The sequence below is a fragment of the Podarcis cretensis genome, assembly GCF_951804945.1.
Source record: "Podarcis cretensis genome assembly, chromosome: 13".
In the NCBI taxonomy this organism is placed as follows: domain Eukaryota; kingdom Metazoa; phylum Chordata; class Lepidosauria; order Squamata; family Lacertidae; genus Podarcis; species Podarcis cretensis.
The window spans coordinates 2636656-2652500 of record NC_137182.1 but is presented as its reverse complement, the minus strand read 5'-3'; the positions used below and the strand labels follow the sequence as shown (position 1 = coordinate 2652500).

General features: G+C 43.9%; 1 protein-coding gene across 2 annotated transcripts in view; it reads right to left on the bottom strand.

Annotated features, from left to right (window-relative positions):
- IKZF1 (IKAROS family zinc finger 1) overlaps positions 1-14418 on the bottom strand; it is a 78904-nt gene extending 64486 nt beyond the window's left edge. The window contains exon 1 of one of the 2 annotated variants that reach the window (XM_079949698.1): positions 14360-14418. The gene's annotated coding sequence lies outside the window, so the exon portion shown is untranslated. Of the gene's footprint in view, positions 1-14065; positions 14083-14359 lie in introns of those variants that run through there. The other variant, XM_079949699.1, reaches the window with a different exon arrangement.
- Positions 14419-15845: the final 1427 nt, after the last annotated feature.

Here is a 15845-nt window from a genome sequence, read left to right as displayed (position 1 = left end):
TACCCTTTTCTTTTGGGCACCCATCATGGCTGCTGAGCTAGCTTTTCCTGGAAAGTGGCTCCATTCCACTCTGAAATGCACACATCTACATCTTAAAGGGGGTCACTGCAGATTCACATCAGGATTGCTCCCCAACATGCTTCCCTCACGCTTGATCCAGAGGCTGCAGTTTGTGCAGGATGCTGCAGCACAATTGCTGACAGGAGTGAGGCTTTGCTAGCATATTCCACCTGGGCTCAGAGATCTCCACTACAGATGCTGCTGTTACTATACAAAGCGCTTAACAACTTGGGACCAGTTCACCTATGAAATTGCCTTTCCCTACATGTGCCCGCTTGACCGCTTCAGTCAGTGGAGTTGGTGCTGCTACAGGTGCCCCGTGATACCCATTCCACATTTGTAAGAACTCAGTCATTTCGTGTGACAGCACCTGCCCTTTGTAACTCCCTGCCTATTGATATTGAGTGAGCACCTTCACTTTACTATTTTTGATGCCTGCTAAAAACATTCCGGTTTAGAAAAGCCTGCCCAGATGCTTAGAAATGCTGGTAGGAATTTTGATGTTTCAGCATTCGTATGATTTAAAATAATTGTTTTCTATTTCCTTGATTCTATCGTTTTATCTTTTTACAATCAAGCGGCATATAAATTTTCTGAAATAAATAAATAAATAATAAATAAAATGTGTCCGTTAGCCATTTTGTTTCATTTCAGGGTTGCCAGCTTTCAGCATTTTAACCTGAAGTTCCAGGGTGCACACAAATTAAATGGGAAAAGGATGCTTCTGCATGTTGGCTGCCCAGCCCAGCCTCGGGACCCCCCTTCCTGGCGGGGCTGAAATGCTCTGCATGCAGCTTGGCTGAGATCGAGAGGCCTGTTGTGCCATTTCCATCCCAGGCCCTGGGCTGTGAGGAGCTTTGCTTCCCAGGGAGAGGCAGCGGCCGGCGAGTGGCAGCAGCTGTGAGGAGGGCAGCGAGAAGGAAAGAAAAAGGAGCGCCCATCATGGTGTTTCAGAAGAATGACAGAGGGACAGCAGAAGAATTTATTGTGCTATTTGACAGGGGAACGGACTCCCTCGGGAGGTGGGGGACTCTTCTTCCTTGGAAGTTTTTAAGCAGAGGCTGAATGGCCACCTGCAGGATCAGGCCAAGGCCCATCCTGTCCAGCATCCTGTTCTCACAGTCTCCCACCCAGTGCCTGTGGGAAACCAGGGAGCAGAACAGGACCCCTCCTGAGGCTTCCAGCGACGGGTGTGGAGAAGCCTTGCTGCCTGCAAGCGCCTCATGGCTGGGCAGCCGGGGGCACAAGCTATGCAACGGGTGTGGCCTCCGTCACTCCTGAAATTTGTGCATTTAGGGCGAAGGTTTGATGCCAGACCCTCAGCATGCTCAGCTTGTATTACCAGGGTTCCTGGTGGCTGGGAGGCCTCTGAGCATGTTCAGCTGAATGCACACGGAATTTCCCTTCAGATCTTTGCACTGAATGCACAAAGGTCAGGAACGGGGGGGGGGGGGTGTTGCGGATGGTGCCTGGACAGGTGCCCCTACAGGGTTTAGTGCACTTTGAGCTCATGCCTGCACCATCAGGGTCCAAGCCTTCTTCTTGGGGGAGCCGGAATCATAGGCAGGTGACTTTCTGGTTGGCTTTTGCTCTCAGCTTTGAGCTGTCACTCTGCTCCACGCATCAGGCTCTACCATGAGGAATATGCAGACTCTTCGGGTCTGAGCCTCAGCAGACGTGACTTCCTAATTTTACACAAGATTTATAAACAACAAATAAAAGAAAGAAAACACACCCTCTAAGCAGTTTACGTAAAATAGTATGAAATATTCATTAAAAATACAGTGGTACCTTGGGTTAAGTACTTAATTTGTTCTGTAGGTCTGTACTTAACCTGAAACTGTTCTTAACCTGAAGCGCCACTTTACCTAATGGGGCCTCCCGCTGCCACCGGAGCACGATTTCTGTTCTCATCCTGAAGCAAAGTTCTTAACCTAAGGTACTATTTCTGGGTAAGCGGAGTCTGTAACCTGAAGCGTCTGTAACCTGAAGCGTATGTAACCCGAGGTACCACTGTACTGATAAAATCTACAGACTTCAAAAACAAGGAGACATAATGAAGTTGTCAAAATATAGATAAAATCGACAGAGTTGGTTCTTAAATAAAATATCATGCCTGCATATGCTGGCCTAAGGAGGAGTCCCAGGTGCTGCCACAGTAAAAGGCTGGTTCCTTGTACATGTGGAGCAAACTTTATATGCCCTAGGTAAAACTGCCAGTTCCATAGACCCAAGTGGCTGGGTGTATTTTAGGGCTGCTGGCTAACCTGCTATTATGGGAAACTGCTTCTGTAGCTCTAATTTCTACAATGTCTTCCTGCCCCATCACCATTTTCATTCTCTTCCAACCAACTGATAAAAACTCTTATCACACAGTTGTTTGACAAAAGTAACCAAGCTTGACTTGCGCTCCAAAACTTGCATCAACATCTCCATGCAAGTTATTTCAGGCTAGCAATCAGTGGGGAATAAACCGTATTTGATGGGGAAAGTACATTCTGCTCAGGGCCAAGTGCCATTTTTAAAAGTCCTGTTGATTTCCATGGGGCAAGTGCTTTCTCTTTGAAATAACGGGACTTAAAAATATCTAAAACACCATATATTCAAAGCTCTGATGGCAGCAAAGTGTATTCTACTACTCAGATATTTAGTAAATATTATGAGTCTCTCTATGATACATCCAAAACATTAAAATAGTATATCTTGGATTATCTGAAGTCAATTCCCCAGTGCTTGAAAACGACAATGTGTTTGATATGAGTGACAGCAGAATAATTTATTGTGACAGTGGAACAGACTCCCTCGAGAGGCGGGGGTCTCTCCTTCCTTGGAGGTTTTTAAGCAGAGGTCGGATGGTCATCTGTCTTGGATTCTTTAGCTGAGATTCCTGCACTGCAGGGGGTTGGACTAGATGACCCAAGCGGTCCGCTCCCACTCTACCATTGTGGGATTCTATGAATAAATCCCTAGGCTCTGATGGTTTTACTACTCAGTGCTCCCCCCTCCAAGGTTTCTTTATGGATTTTTATTACAAGTATCACAAGTATGTAATAGTGCTGATACAAAAATTTAGGCACATCCAATGGTTATAACACGTCAGAAAACCATATGCCTGAAATCAGCAGCAACCTTCCTCCTGCCCCACCTCTTCCCTGGACCCTTGGGGAACACAGGGGGGAGGAAGCTTGCATGCTGTGCTTAGGTGCTCCCCTGCCTGAACTACGGAGAACCTCCAGAAAGGGAGTTAGATCTTTAACTGCCCTGTGATCTCCGGAGGAAGGGCACAACAACAACAACAACAACAACAATCATTCTAGGTAGAAACATATCTTGTTACAAGGTAAGACTACAAGCTATTTATGATGGGTTTGCTAACAGACTGAAATGGATAACTTTCAAGTATGTCCATCCAGACAAGACTGGCTTTCTCCCAGCTCACCAAATGCTGACATTATTAGGAATTCAGTAAGTAAAGTAAACTGCAAAGCTAATGGTCACACCCCCATTGCAGTCTTTGTGCTTGGTATTTTATGAAGACTTTGACTACACAGAGGGTCCATATTTGATTAAAGTAAGTGAAGAAGGTGGACTCTGGAGCAAAATTCACTCGTGCATTATGTGTTGAGGGGGAATCTATGGAATATCTATGGTAAAAATCAGGATGAACAATCTGGATTCAAAATAAAGCAATCTAAACCATGCAACAAACCTTTCCATGAAATTTGGGGCACATTTAAAGAGTGGTGAGGTGCTGGGGATGATTCAGATTGACAAAAGTTAAGTAGTGTTGTTCTTTCAATGGGAAAGATTTAAGCACTTTGTGCCTAAGAAATTTGCAACTTGTTGCTTGAATTTGAACAACAGGTGGGCTGCTAAACCTGCATGACCCAAGTCTGTGTTTAAACTGCCTCACTTTATTCAATGGGATTTACTGCAAGTAACTGTGCTCAGCTGTGCAGTCTGAGGCTGCAATCCTATGCCAGCTTCATTGGGATGAAGATGCACTTCCAAGCAAACTTGCTCAGATTGCACTGCTTGACAACCCTTTCTGTGCCACAGTAATACCAGCAAATTGTTTCTCCTCAGCAACTTAGTAAGGCAATACTTTGATTTAAAATGATTCAAATGAGAAATAGATTACAGTATTTAAACCTTAAATGAATGATAATATTTTTGGTTTGTTTTCCTGCCTTTTATAGTGATAGCTTTGCCCCCAAGAAAATGAACAGAGATGGACAATGCCTGGCTGCTCTGGCCCCTGGTGACTGGATCCTTTAAGCCTCATCGGTACATCTCCCAAGCTGAACTCCGCCTACCATCAATGTATGGTTGACTACCAGGCCATGCTAATGCCATCTCTCAGAGAATGGTAGCCTAACAAACTTTCTGTAAGAAAAATCTCAAAGTTAATTAGAGAGAGAGGGGGGAAAACTTGCACCTAAATCTCCCCTCTACCCAGGAATGTAAATTTTCCTAACTTCCTGCTTTTCATTTCCCTTATTTTTCTGAGTGATCTTTAATTTCCTTTTATTAGACTGTTCTAATAAGGCTAGCAGGTGTGTGTGTGCTCTCATCTGGTTGCCCCATCTCAAAAAAGAGCATCACAGACCTAGAAAGGGGCAACCAAAATGATCAACACTGATCACCCAAAGAAACTAAACAAAAAGTTCGGGATGAATAAAAGGAAGACCGACACACATCACACAAGAAGCATGTGGAATTCACTGTCAGGAGATGGGGGGGGGGTGCTCATTAGCTTGAATGGCTTTAAAGAAGAATTAGACACTTTTTTATTGGGAACTAGGTCTATCAGTGGCGATTAGCTATACTTGAGAAATCGCACTTCCACCTTCAGAGGCAGGAAACCTTGAATATCACAGCCAGGACCAAACTCAGAGCTGGACCGTTGCCTCCATCCCCTGCTGCAGACTTCTCCAGAACCTCGGCTTGGTTGCTGCTGGAAGCAGAATGGTGGACTCGGTGCACCCAGGGCCTGATCCAACAGCACTTTTTCAACTCTTACATAAAAAACACACATAGTTTTCCTTGAACTGAAAATGTAGTTTATTCTGGATGAATGTCTTGGATATCCTTGTCCAAAATTGCAAACAGGCTTTAATTAAAAGTGTTCCATATCTCCACCACCAGCTCATAATTAACTTTATTATGGGGATTTAATAAAGTAGACCTCTCAATTCCTATGTAAGATTCTACTTTAGAACCATTTTAATTCTATTTTTAATTTCCTCTCCAGCAGACCACAAATAATAACTAACGAAAAGGTCCATTTCTAGAAACAAAACCTGCGCAACATAAAGGCTTTCTCTCATTTCCATTAAGCTTGTTCCCCATCCCCCAGGACTATCAAGATGTGTAAGAAACAAAGTTATAATTTGTTAAGACAAATTCATTTCCTCCTTTTCTCTGTTGGCACATCTCTATGTAACTTTTCTATAGAAAAACAATGTTTAGTCATTGTTTCTACCATAGCTACTTATAGGAATTCGCTGTTGGTTACATGTCTTCCATCTCAGGGACCTGCACACCAGGCGAGGGTGGCCCCTGTCCCTTTGCACACACAGCCTGGCAGACAACATGCAACTAAAGCCACAATCCACAAAAGGTATTTCCAAGCAAACCATACAGGAATAGACCACAAACCTGAAGCATTTATATGCCTGGTTTTTTTTAAAAAAACCAAATTACTAAAATAAAGAAGAAATTAATTGGGAACACACACACAAAATAATTTACAGAAAATGCAATATAATTATATTTTTTGTAGTCATCCGTTATCACAGCACTTCAATTCTAGCTAGAATAACCAATAGATTGTTTATTAAGAATACTTTCTTCTTGTCAGGCCAATTTATATCAATATATGTGATAAAAGAAGGTAAATATTCTCTTCGTAATAATTTTAAACCTCTCCTTCCTTGCTTTCACTTCTCTGTATTTGAAATTCTGTAAAGGGGGTGGGGGAAAGCTTAATTTTTAACACAAATGATACAAAAATACCTAAGAGTCAGAGGTACAGACCCTGCGGCAAGTCTGGCACAACAACCCCACTGAAACGAATGGGATTGCAGCCCTGGGACTGCAGAGGTCAGCAATGTATATTATTATGGACATATTCTGCTTCATTTTAACCCAAGTAGTAAAGGCAGCATCATACAAAACCAGCTGACCAGAAGCAAGAGAGGACAGGAATCTTGGCATCTTGCTGGAGATGGGGTTTTGGCAGAGGCCGCCTTTCTCTTCCCTGTGTGACAAGATGCATTGGCCAAAATCCTCTTTTCAGTAACATAAATTGGTACAGGGCCTCTGTGCTGCTTTCCATTTGGTCACCTTGTACAAAAACCTACATATACCTTGATCAGGAAAAGCAAAATACTAAGGGATATTGAATGCTATGGCTGGTATCCCAACTAAGTCATACTCAAATAAGCCTTTGTTTCAGTAGCTCCGCTCTGAGGATGACTAACATTGGCCAATACTCCCTATTTATTGAACATGCCAATACAAAATAAAAAGAACAGCATGCTCTTTACCGTAGCTCAAAGACACAAATTAGGAATATTTGGCTCACAAATGAATAGGATGGTGTGGAATGGGAAGAAGACACTCAATAGTTTATGAAACTTGTATAATAACTCAAGACTTGAAGAATAAAATACTGAGATGAGGACAAGAGTCTTCCGTCTATTTGTTTTGTTCAGTTCCAATATGTTTTAGGAGCTGTATTCATTAATTCTGACATTGCTTCCTAATTTTACTTGGACTGTTCAAGGCATTTCAAGTGACAAAGGATTCCATCGACTTGAAATGCTGGACACATTTTCGCACCTCACATAGATAGGCAAAAGGATTCCGAAAATGCCTCCAATCAACATATTGTTCACCTGCTCAGCTTGTTCCAGTTTGCTTACTTGAGTATCTGACAGCCCTTGTGTGTCTGCTGACTCCAGTTTTAAACGAGTGACATCCCATTAATTTCAATGGGGCAGATTAAAATGATTAATGCAGTTGCCGCTGACCTGGCGTTACACGGACAGTCCTTTTCACTGTTTCAATTTGCAACTTTTCCCCCTTCTCCACGGAGAAGGGATTCACTGATGATAAGGGAAGAGAAAGAAAAACTACTCTTTTTTATTTCCCCTCCCCCTGCTTACATTAATCTACTTAAACTTTTGCTTGCATTCCTCCTGGGTCGCTTTAGCTGTCAGATGCTTCTGTTTTGAACAATGCAAGCAGCAACCTCAGTCCAGCAGCTGATTCTGCAAAGCAGCCCTCCCGGAGGCTGTTTCACAGGGTCTGTGCTGATGCCAGTGTCACAAAGAGCAGCTCTTGCCTGGCCACCTGTGACAGTTAAGGATTTCCTCCAGGTGACCAACAGAAGCCTTCCAACAAATGGCTTCCTTTCTCTCTGGGCTGCTGGTGCTGCCACAAATGCCCAGGTAAGCAAGTTATGGATAGGTAGCCTAGGGAAAATAGTGTAGGTGATTGACTTTGGAGGTCATGTGTAAAAAGTGGTTATATCACATGATTCCCAAATAGTGAGTCAAGAAGACCAAGATATGTGCTTATGGGAGCTATATGTTTCTGAACTGATATATCCAGTGTGGAGGACAACAGAGCAAACAATAAAGGGGGAAAGGGGCAAACTATCGTCCTGAGCCCTAAGGTTGTCTCAGTAAAATCCTACAGAGCCAGCAACACATATTCATGCAACTGTTACGCTTTTATTTGACAGCAGGTGCCATATGCCAGTTTACGGGCTTCCCAAAGCCATGTGTTTGGCTGCTGTGAGGGACGGATGCTGGACCAAAGAGGCCTTTCGTAGACAGCCACTCACCTGGTCAACTGGCCAGTCAGAGTTTCCTTCAGGCAACTAAAGAGGAAATTTCAAAAAGACTATTTTGTCCTGTGCCCTGCCTTTCTGGAAATGACACTCTTTTGCACCTCTTTCCATATAAATAGACACACACACTTTTTAGATGAAGAAAAGAGTAGCAAGCTGGTAACATTTGTAGACCTCTTGACAAGTCTTCCATAAACACAGAAGGGAAACTCTTTTGAAGGGGATCTTCCGAAAGCACCATCCGTTTCACAGCCAATGCTTGTACAGTACATAATATCCAGGGCAGCCTGGATCCACTTGACCAAGCCAGTCACACAACATAATTTTCATGGCACTTGTATGCATGCGATAAAAAAAGAATATTCCTATCACTCTCCTGTACTTTGGTCTTATTTCCTTTTAGCTGGCTGTGCCCCAAAAAATCTTATTGGCTCAGCATTCGTTGAACTGAATGGGTGGCCAGCTAAGGCTCATCATTGGAATACATATCATCACCCAATCCATGCATGGCCTGGCTAAGGCAGATGTGGGTTACAATCTGTTCTGTATGAAAATGTCCTAGAAATACCTGTTTCCTTTTAGAACATAATGCACACATGCCTTGAATAGGTGGGTCACACAAGCCGCAGGACTACTTGCCTCATGTAATTAGCTTTACTCCTAGCCATTGCGCTGACAATCTGTTAAAGAGGTTTTGCACCAGGGTTTACCTGTCTCTAATGAGATTCAAGCTTTTATTTGCAAACTTCCACATCATTAGTGTTTGAAAAGATCAACCCTGGGACTTGTGAGTGTGTACACACAGTCACGTATCTAGTTCATCCCCTAAATGTTCTTTTCTTAGGTCCTGGGAGGAGCTCTAGAGCATGATGAACCTCCCTCTCGGTGGGCAAAGATCAATCTGCTTTGGAGGTCCTACGCTGATCAGCATTGAAACGGTCCACTGCTGTGGCTTTCCTAATGGTGGTAATCTGCAGGTGGTAAAGGCATTCTGAAGCATCTTGGAGGAAGCTTTGTATCCCTCCACAAATATTCCCTTTTTGCCTTTACCACCTGTGGAGAGCCAGCAGTGGGACAGCCAGGGCAATGGGTCTTCCCTTGTTCCTTGGGGAGGGAGGGAGGGGAGGGAACTATGCCATCCCTGAAGCTGAGATGGATATTTTCTCTCCCATTGGAATTGGTGGGAGAGAACATTTTAAAAAGAAAGATACTGCAAGAAAAAGGGGGAGAGGCTGGGGGAAAAGCCATTCCTCCTCTGTCTTCCTTTGTGGCTGCTGTGAGCCTGGAAGGCCTGAGGAAGTGGTGGTTCCCCTGGCATGGGGGCGTCCCATCCTGCCACCTGACCTCCCTAGGACTGTTCTGCAAGTCTGCAAAGAGTAAGGTTGAAATGTGATTGCAAGCTGTAGCTACCAACTTGGTCATAACAAATGTTGAACCACGTCCTGCTTAGTACTATCTGGGAATTAAATTTTAGCTTGGATTTCCTGCCCTTTACTAATATGAAATTATTCTAAATGTTAACAAAGGTATGGCAATATCTTGTAACCTATACTTACAATGATTGGCTTTGCAAAATATGGGGACCCAAGCCTTTTTGCTTAGGATGTAAGCATGCAACTTCAAATTCTGTAGTGAATAGAGTGGTAGATATGGGTGTGGGAAACTCAAGATTCAAATCCCCACCCAGCCATCGCTTGCTGGCTATTATCTAAAACAGTCAAATGACCTTCCAGGTTCAGAAGCAGTTAACCTACCTCCAGGCGCCATAGGTGTGGGACGTACAACAGGGGAAGGATGTGTCTGCCTTCCTACATCCCAGATACATTTGCCAAACCATTGGAAACAAAATGATGGACCTTTGCCATGACCTAGCGTGGCTCCGCAACCTTGGGCCACACACACCCAGGTTGCTGCAAGGCTAAAATGCTATTCTAAGCTCTTTCTATTAAGGGCTGGGTACCAATATAAAAAATAAATTAAATATCAGCAAAAGAATATAAATAGCTTTTATTCCACTTACTAACATAAACAGAACTGTAAAAGTCCACCCCTGCTGATGAAGCGTGCAAGCCTATGCATGCCTACTCATAAGTAAAACACACTTAATTCAATTGAACTTACTCCCAGGAAGTGTATATAGGATTGCAACTAAAGTTGGCCATTTCTGCTCTAGACTACAACTGTAAATAGCTTATGTCCACCAAAATATATCTGCAGATATAGCCGAGTCTGAAGTTTCTGTTTATTTCCTTAAAATAGCCTGCTTTCAAACATTACAAATCTAATTCCCCTATTACCACAAATTTCAAAACTGTTTCTGCCGGCCACCAACTATTTCAACTTTTTAAAAAGCAACAACAACCCCCCACACCAAATTTTAATGAAGGGGGGCGGCGTTGATGCACATGGGCAAAGGCAGGATTTATGGGGGGGCAGGCTTCATGGGGGGGGGAGGCAGAACCTCAGTTTGTTAAGTATTTTTGTAGATTTACTTGATTTGGCCCTGCCCATGTTGATGCACAGCACTGCAATTTATGGTGAGTGCATCAAGCACATGCTGAAACATTCAAAGGTAGTCCAATAATATGTGGCAAGTGCTCAGTTACATCTTTATTCCCACTACAACTTCAGTGTATGCAATAATAAACCAACTCCCCATTTCTAAACACATTTGCTGGGTGTGGGTGGAAAGTTGCCTCTGATTCAAAACTTTATTTGCTGTGGGGGTTTCTTTTTCTTTCTTTTTCTTCTTAAAAATAGTGCTCTCTGGCAAACACCCCTATAAATCTCGGGCAACCTTTTTGTGAGAGCCTCCAACAAACAGAGCTGCACTTATCAGAGTGAAGCTGATATGTTCCAACTGGTCATCCTGGTGTGAATTTGCACTTCTAATAGTTCTTTAGGGTTGCACACCTTAGCACATTTAAATTGGTAGATTTACCAACCAGATTTAAGGGCACACTTTCTTTTTTTCTCTTGTTGAATGAAAATGAAAATATTAAAGATATTTTCCACCAAAAATGAGTAGTAGCTTTTACTAAATTCTAAATTCTCATATTTTCTTCTTTAAAAAAAAAAGTACCTATTTTGAGGTTTCAGTAATATGTAACTGCTGCTTAAAAGTAATACGTTAAAGGCAGGTTGCTAATCAATCAACTGAACATTATTTAATCAATTGACAGATCTAAAAAAGTTTACTTGTACCAATTAGAAGTTCATTTATACTGATACAACAGCAACAGATAATTTTGATGCAGCAATCTCTGAACCTACAAATAGGCAAAAATGCCCTGTATGGCATATGGCATTGTACATTCCCAAGAAGAATTGTAGCATGATGCTTCTAATTTTGAGAGTTTGCAACTAATTCAAAACCTTAGCAATATAAATTGAATCTTGAAATGTCAAGGTTCAGTTTGAAATATCTGGAGAACTTAACTTTGTATTAAAATAACCAACGTTACATCATCACTGCAAGTTATTATCTAGCTCATATTAAATGTAAACTATTTTGAGCTGGTAATCTATTTGGTATATTTTCAATTATATAACTAGAGATAGATATAAATATGAGTTCACTGTCTACAAAGAAGACAGAAATATCCGCCAGCATGCCCTTCACCACTTATTTCAGATTGCAACCTCTTAAATAAATTTCCGGAACTCTATTTTTACATGTGTATAATATTAATGCACACTATTTTGAAAGGGTAGGATCCAGTACCTGGTCCTCAAAAATGGATTGTATATTTACAGCCTATATCAGCTTAAAATAAACTTTTTTGCCTACCTTGATCCAAAACAGGCATGTTTCTCTTTTGGACACAGATGCCTGGTCTTAAAAGTCTGAAGGAGCTGCAAAGTGTTTATGAGCTACAAGAAGAAGCTTAACTCAATATGAAACAAAATGTCCTGAGACCTCTTATTTCCTGTTGATAATTGGCTAGCTTTTCTGTTTATTTATTTCGTTATTGTCAAATAATTATGAGGAATGAAATGAAACAAATTTACTTGCCTTGTAGGAACAACTGAGAAAATCAAATCATTCCCTCCCTTCAACCTGGGTTCAGTCCTTTGCATAAGGTGTCATATTTGTTCAAAAAGAAGAAACTTAGGTTTAATAGTGTAGCTCAAAGACCAAAACTGAAAGCATTGCAAAACCTTATTCCTAAAAATTCTGATCAACACTTTTTGTGTATTTTAAAGGTATCTCACAGGCTGATCTCACTTCATCCGATGTAAATCCCATTCACGTCCAACTACTGCAGCCTTACTTCCAGTTCATTTCAAGGAGATAGTTAAGCACATCAAACTGAAGAAACGTGCTTTAAAAAATGTTCCAGTGGTGCATACAATCCAGTGCTCTTAAGCACCCTAATTAATGTCTACAATCCATTGATTTAAAATTAATGCAGCTGTTTTCAGTACCTCAGATATTCAGCTCAATCTGATGCATACCCCTTGATGCTCTTACTGAGTTCAGTTAAACATGCTCCAAAGTAGGTGTGCATATAATTCTTTTTTAATAAAACAACACCACAAAGTATATCAATGAATTAAATTGTATAGATCAAATGTTTCCTGTTCATGGACTGGGAGAAAAACTTAGCCTTATAAACATTAAGAAATTGGGATAATTGGAGAAATTTAGGATATGAACTTCCTAAAATCTTGCCTAGTAAAATGCTTGTTTGGAAGGCTTGATCTGGTGCTAATTTTTTTGGTGCAATCCTATGCTGATTTACTTGTTAAGTTCTAGCGTTTTAATGAGGTTTACTCCATAGTAAGTGTGGTCTAAATGTCCAGTTTTTTTCACTCCTGTTGCTTTTCTAATGTTTGTCCATGGAAGTAACGGCAACAGCATATCAGCAGCCATCTTGATGGCAAGTGCAGTAAATTTCTTCATTCTTCCTCTTCATTTCTACATGTAAACTTATCAGAAAAGATCTATTGCATAGAACTTTCTATGGAAACTATTTCTACAGTAGGACTACTTTTAGAAAATGACCTTCTGAACCATTTTTGGTTCAGTTCATGGACTTAGAACAATTTTAAGAATGCTAATTTCATAGCACACACATGGCCATATAAGTGTCACAGACTCTATAGCAATGAGCATTTATTTGCAAGTGGCTAATATAGCAACAATAAGGAATAAACTTTCTGGAAACCTCTTTAAAAATGCTTGTTTTTCTAATGACATTAGAGAATCTATTTACCTTTCAAAGATATTCAGGGGCATGCAAACATGCCTTCATTCCTTGAACTGTAATAATAAAATTTAAAGTGTGATCTAGAAGTTCCAAAGTGTAATTCCCCCCACACACACACACGTTAGTCATGAACGATAAGAAAATGTCTACTATCTCCTGAATAAAACTTACATATCTAACCTAGTTTTCTGACAACTGCCAAACTTGTCTGCTGTGTCTTGTAAGTCTTGGATTCCTTTTACAACTACTGTACTTTAACTTCAACACATAAATTTAAAGATTCCTTTAAAGTGTATATATTTAGATTCCAGTTAACATAGTCTTACTCTCTGGGTGTTGTGCTGGGCCACATAAGGAAACTTTTTTTACTAGTGGGATAAACTTCCACAGCCTCAGTTACATCTGATAAAGTAGATGCAAGCTCATGCTATGGTGAATTTGTTAGCTTTGGGAGTGTCAGAAGCCTGTTCCCTCTGCTCCATGGGGCTACTGGGGGTCCCATCTGCAAACCTGGAGGGGATGTCAATCATCACGAGTCCCCCTTTGGATCTTTCAGTGAACATATATGGCACTTTTTTCTCTTTTTTACATCTTTATGAAAATTAATAGAAATTACATTGGGTTCTTCCTCCCCACTTTTTTAGGAGGGGGTTGCCAATAATAATCATCATGAAATTCTTGTAACACCACATTTATTCATAAAACAACATTCCACTACTAACATTCAAAGCCCACCGAGTTGTCTCCCCAGCCTGCCGCGCGCAGCTTGGCGCTGCCTCGGAGCTTTGCTCGTCGTTTATTCCTCCACCCCGAACCACTTTCCGAAACCGGGGGTCGGGGAGGGGAGCAAAACCTGCTCTCCTTCGGGCAGATCACAATCGAATCCACGGACTAGGAACGGATCGGCCGTTAGACAGACAGATCTAATCACCTCTCAGACCAGAAAAACAAACTTAGCAGGCAGCTCCTGAAGTTTCGAGGCGCGGGAGGCTCTGCACCAAGTTGAACTCGACAGCTAGGATCGCGCGCACTTTGCCCGCCGGCTCCGGCGGCGCTCCGCGCGCGCTCTTTCCGCCGGGCAGCCGCTCGCTCCCCGCCGGAGTTGGCGCGGCTTTTCCCCACCAGAACTTTTCTCTCCTGGAAAAGTTTGCTGCCGCGACAGACAGGAGGGGAAAGAGAGCGGGAGAGGGCGAGGGCGAGGGGAGAGCGCGAGCCGGGAAGGTACCTGCTCCGGGCGCGGCGGCGGCGGCGGGATGTCGGCGGCTGGCGGGGCCGAGCTCTCGGGGTGGCAGCGGCGGCGGCGGCAGCAGCAGCAGCGCGCCCGCAGGCAGCTCGGCTCCGTCGGCGCCCCAGCCCACTTCCGCCCGCCAAGGCAGCATCGCGGCGGCGGCGGCGGCGCCCAACCTGCTCCCTCGCCGGCGGCGCAGAAAGCGCGCCGCGCTGGCCCAGCCCGTCAGCTGACCAGGACCCCCCCCCCGCCGGGCCGGGCCGGGCCGGGAGGGGCGCACCTGGCAGAGACCACCTGGCGGCGAGGGGGAGGCGCCCACCGGCTGCCCCTCGCCCGCCCCGCCGAGCGCCAGGTGCGCCGCCTGGTTGGACGTGCGCTCTCCGCGCGCCCAGCGCCCCAGAAGAAAAGGCGCAGAAAGGGGGGCGGCCCGCGGGGTGCGGGCGGCGGCGGGGCCACCTCACATTTAGATACCGCTTGCTCGCAGGGGGAAACCTCCCAGGGGCTCCCATTTTATTTGGGTTTGGTTTTAGAAAAAGCATAGCTAAAACATTGACAGCATGATTTAAAACATGCGGAGAGTTGAGAAGCCTGACAGGGCAGACGAAAACAAAGTGAAAAGACCTGCAGACCTTGCAAGCAACCGGGGAGGCTTCCCTGCAGGAGAATGTCTGGAGCAGCTCAGAAAAGAGGAGGCGGGAGGCGCCCTCTCGCTGTCCAGAGGCAGGGAGTTCCAAAGGCTCAGTGGCGCCACACGAAAAGGACGGCGTTTCTCGCCATCCCTCCTCACCCTGCACCCCTCATCACAGCGATCTCTACTTGGAAAGGACGCCCTGGTCTTCAGTACAGTTACCCTGTGTTACTCAGAAGTAAAATCTCATTGAGCGCAACCGGGTTGGATTTGAGTAAATGCTTAAGACCGAAACCTACTTGCTGCTTTCCACGCAGGAGTTCTGCGCCGTGGGAAAGGGCCCTTGGGTTTCCGGCTGGAGCCCTTTCCCCCAGACACTTAGGGAGCATAGGGGGGCGCATGAAGCCTCCATGTAGGTTGCTGGGGGTTCGGGCTGGTGCACCTGCTGGGAAGCTGTGGAAGTGGATGGACCAAGGGCATCCATGTGGCAGCAAGTGTAAGGTCATTCGGGCAGAATAACCTGGCCAGCAGACTAGCTTCTCTCTCCTTTGAGCAGCTCCTGTTCATCCGTGGTGAAGTAGATTAAATGCTCCAAGCAGGTGAGCAGGGACGGACTACACTGGTGCCAATCCCAGAATGGGCAGCCTGCTGTAAGGAAGGGCGGGTTCCTGCCAAGAGGAAGCATCCACACCTGCCAAAAAAGTATGAAAACTGGCTGAAGATGTTGGAAGATGGCTATTCTACTGTTTCTCCCAGTTAAACATTCCCAGCTCCCCCAACTTCCTCATCAGTCTTGGCTTCCAGATCCTTGATCATCTTGGCCATCCTCTTCAGCACACCTTCCATCTTATCAAT